This window comes from Cavia porcellus, unplaced genomic scaffold (assembly GCF_034190915.1).
Source record: "Cavia porcellus strain 051 isolate PalLab524CR breed Dunkin Hartley unplaced genomic scaffold, mCavPor4.1 scaffold_1, whole genome shotgun sequence".
Classification (NCBI taxonomy): domain Eukaryota; kingdom Metazoa; phylum Chordata; class Mammalia; order Rodentia; family Caviidae; genus Cavia; species Cavia porcellus.
This window is the reverse complement of record NW_026947484.1, coordinates 133,184,665-133,188,951: the sequence shown is the minus strand read 5'-3', so window position 1 is coordinate 133,188,951 and position 4,287 is coordinate 133,184,665. Positions and strand designations below refer to the sequence as shown.

Here is a 4,287-nt window from a genome sequence, read left to right as displayed (position 1 = left end):
GTGTTTTCTAAAAGCGAAGAATGAATTTTAGGAACAATGGAGGTTAAGAGGAGAAATATTTATTGAGAGAAAGAAAGCTTCTGTCTGAGAAAGACAGAAGGGGTCCTGAGTGGTTTGCCAGGGACTCTGTCTTTTGTAGGGATTTTTATAGAGTAAAACCATGATGCAAGGCAGGTCTAAAGTAGGAGAAAACTAGGAACTTGCAAAGCAGACAGGCATGAGGTTGGACAGAGCTATGGTCAACCAATAAGTTTAATTGCTCAGGTAAAATTGGCCAAATCTGGGACAAATGGAGAAGCAAATCACATAGCAAGCGAGCATTCTTTATGATCAGTGACTCTTTCCCTTTGCATAGAGGCGGGTTGGGATGATGACTCCTGGCTTCTCAAGGCAATCCATACTTAGTCCTTAAGGTTTATACTTAAGGGTGTGGTTGCATTTGTTTTGCCTTATATTTTGAGATCTGGCCCACCTGCAAAAGGTATGTGTCTTTCCAAGGTCACCAGACATCTGGTCCTCTGTGCGGGCTTTGAGGGCCTAGTTCTGTCTGACTGCCTATAATATTTCTAACTAGCTTAGCTGTCTGTAACATAAGTATCAATTCATTATTAAGGGCATTAAGAAATCATTAAAAATATAGGCTAAAAATAAAATTATACAAAACCTATTTTGTATGAACTTTTCATGAAATTCTGGCATTTGAAGTCTATTTTGTATCACCTTGAGCTGCTATAGCCTTATATGAATAAATGTACCTTTTCCACTCCAGCTTTGTCAGAACCGCAGAATTATTTTTGATTTTTAAAAATTGAAACACTTTCAATTTAAGAACTCCTCCTTCCTCCTTCTTTTGAGATAGCGCCTCACTTTGTAGTTCAGGCTGACCTTGAACTATGGCAATCTTCCTGCCTCAGGCTCCTGTGTTAGCATTACAGGTGGCACCACCTTGCCCAGTTCAGATGTATTCTTTTTTGTGTGTGTCTTTTTGAGTCAGGGTCTTGCTGTGCAGTTCAGGCTGGCCTTGAGCTCACTTTGTAGCCCAGGCCGGTCTTGAACTTGCAACGATCCTCCTGCCTCAGCCTCCTGAGTGCTGGGATTACAGACGTGAGCCACCACGCCCAGCTAAGATGTATTCTATTGTTAAAGACTGACTTTTGAGTACCACTTGAGTCTTCATTTCCTGCTTTATGAATTGTCTCCTATTGTTTATTGTTCATCTATTGATTGTTTATTTTAATCATGACTTTAAATGACGTATTTATCTAGTACAGATTCTTTTACTTTCAGACCTCTTAATTATGCAAGTATTATTTCATGTATTTTCCCTTCTGATCCTTACTTTTGATGTCTTAAACTAGTATAGAACTCAAGACCGAGGTATCTATCATCTATCTTCTATGCAAATAACATAGCAATGTCTATCACTTATGGAGCTCCTCTTCTGCCTAGACACCAGGTTGTTGAAATACTATATATCCTTTAGGTTTCCAAATAATACATCTTATAAAAGTTAAGTACTATATCTTGCAAAATTTTTTGCTGCATGGTCAGCATTTGGATGTAGGTCTTTCTAGCTCCAAATTCTGTATTCCATTCAGTTGTGTTCTATTGTCTCTCTAATATTTCTTTAGTTACTTCTCAACTTTCCCTAACACCACCACATTTATTGAGCTTATCATATGATTTCTCTCCATTTGCCTGTTTATGTGGTAAGATATTTTGATTTTGAAAACAATTTTATTTTCCAGATTAATACTTTAAAAAATGAATATAAATGTGAGACAAAATTCTAAAATTAAAATATTACAGTTCTATGAGGAAGGCTATTGGTAATTTTGTTATAAGCAGCTAAGTTACACATAGGGCTAGGCCCTCAAAGGAGCCACTGCAGACCAGATATCTTGCAACTGTGGGGGAGACAGACACCTCTGCTGTGAGCCAGATCTCAAAACAAAAGATAAAACAAATGCCCCCCCCCCCAAAGATAAACTTCAGGGATTGATCTCTATATAGGTATCATTGTGATATCTTGATCACTTTAAGGAAACCAGAAAACTCCACTAATTCAACTCCCTAAAGGTAAAGGCCTTGCTCCTGTTTGCTACATGACCTGCTTCCCTATTGGATCCTGATTTAATATATCTTACCTGAGTAATCTTATTGGTTGACCATAATTCTGTTTCACCTCATGCCCACTTTGCAAGTTCCTATTTTGCCCCACCTTAGATTTGCCTCACTTTGTGGTTTTACTCTATAAAATCCCTAGAAAAGACAGTCTTTGGAGACCCATTTCAGGACCCTTCTGTCTCTCTCCAACATATGCTTGTCTCAATAAATATATTCTACTCATAACCTCCATTGTTCCTAAAATTTATTTTTTGATTTTGGAGAACATGAACTCATACTGGTCAGCTAGTAGGTTGGGAGTTTCTTTCCCTTATATCAGTTTGATCAGAATTGCATTAAATATGTGTAACAATTATAGAAATATGGCCATTTTCATGATATTGGTTCTGCCTATCCGAGAACAAGGAATATCTTTCCATTTTCTGATACCCTCTTTGAGCTCTTTTTTCAGAGTGCTATAGTTTTCAGTGTAAAGATCTTTCACTTTCTTCATCAGATCAATTCCTAAGTATTTCATTTTTCTTGATGATATTGGGAAAGGTGTTGTTTCCCTAGTTTCTCTCTCAGTGAGCTTGTTGTTCATTACAGGAATGCTATTGATGTTTGTTTGAGTCAGGGCCTAGCTCTGTAATTCAGGCTGGCCTTGAACTCACTATATAGTCTAGCCTGGCCTGAAATTTGAAGCAGTTCTCCTGCCTCAGCCTCCCCTATGCTGGGATTATGGGAGTGCCACTACACCAGCATTTAATGATTTATTAACGGCACCTCATGGCAGGTGCTGTGCCACTGAGCTATACCCCTGGCCCCTATTTAATGACTTTTGATGTTGATTTGTATCCTGCTATGGTAACAAATTTGATTATTAATTCTAGGAGTCTTTTGGTGGAGTTTTTGGAATAGAAATCTAGAGGATCATGTAATTATCAAATAATGATAATTTAACTTCTATCCTTATTCTTTTTATTTTTTCCTCTTGTCTAATTGCTCTGGTTAATGTTTTCAGAACTATATTGAACAGGAGTGGTGACAGTGGGCATCCTTGTCTTGTTCCTGATTTTGGAATGACACCTTTCAGTTTTTGTCCATTTAGTATGATGCTGGCTGTTGGCTTGTCATAGATAGCTTTTTATCAGATTGAGATAAAGAGCATTTATTTCAAATTTCTTTAGGGCTTTTGTCATTGTCAGAAGCATTTGTCAATGTCAAAAGCATTGTTGTCAATGCTTTTTGTGTCTGTTGAGATGATCACGTGGCTTTTGTCCTTGGTTCTGTTAATGTGGTATATTACATCTATTGATTTGCATATGTTGAATCAACCCTATTCACATGGAACCAGAGACCTAGGAGTAAAAGCAATTCTGGGCAACAAGGACAAGGAAGGGGGCATCACAATCCCTGATTTGAAATTGTGCCACAAAGCTGCTGTGATTTAAAAAAAAAAAAATGGTATTAGAAGGAAAAAAAAACCCAAAAAACTAAAAATAAACAAAAAAAAAAGACATGAGAATAAATGGAACAGAATAAAAGACATGAATCAATTCCAAGCACACTCCTTACCTTATCTTTTTTTTTTCACTTTTTTTTTTTTTTAAATGGGGAATGCTTCACGAATTTGTGTGTCATCCTTGCACAGGGGCCATGCTAATCTTCTCTGTATCGTTCCAATTTTAGTATATGTGCTGTTGAAACAATCACTTTTTTTTACCTTTTGAAACAGGGTCTTGCTATGCAGTTTGGGCTGGTCTTGGGCTCACTTTGTAGCCTTAGGCTGATCTCGAACTTGCCACAATCCTCTTGCCTCAGCCTCCTGAGTGCTGGGATCACAAGCGTGAGCTACCATGCTCGGCTCCTACATTATCTTTAACAAAAAGGCCAAACACCTTCGCTGAAAAAAGAGATAACCTCTTTAATAAATGATGCTGGGAAAACTGGTTTTCTACATGCCAAAGATTAATCCTAGGCCCATATCTCTCACTATGCAATAAACTAAAATTGAAATGGATCAAAGATCTAAGTATTAAAGCAGAAAGACTTTATCTGCTGTGCAACAGAATAGATAAAACTCTTGAAGTCATAGCTGTAGACAAAGACTTTATGACTAAAACCTTGACTGCACAGAAAACATTATGAAGAATCAACAACCAGGGACTGGGGATTTAG

At 37.5% G+C, this 4,287-nt stretch overlaps 1 non-coding gene across 1 annotated transcript; it reads right to left on the bottom strand.

The window, feature by feature from the left end:
• Positions 1 to 3,715: 3,715 nt before the first annotated feature.
• LOC111754386 (U6 spliceosomal RNA) lies at positions 3,716 to 3,822 on the bottom strand. Its single transcript, XR_002789078.1, has one exon. It is a non-coding gene; the product is annotated as a U6 spliceosomal RNA (small nuclear RNA).
• Positions 3,823 to 4,287: the final 465 nt, after the last annotated feature.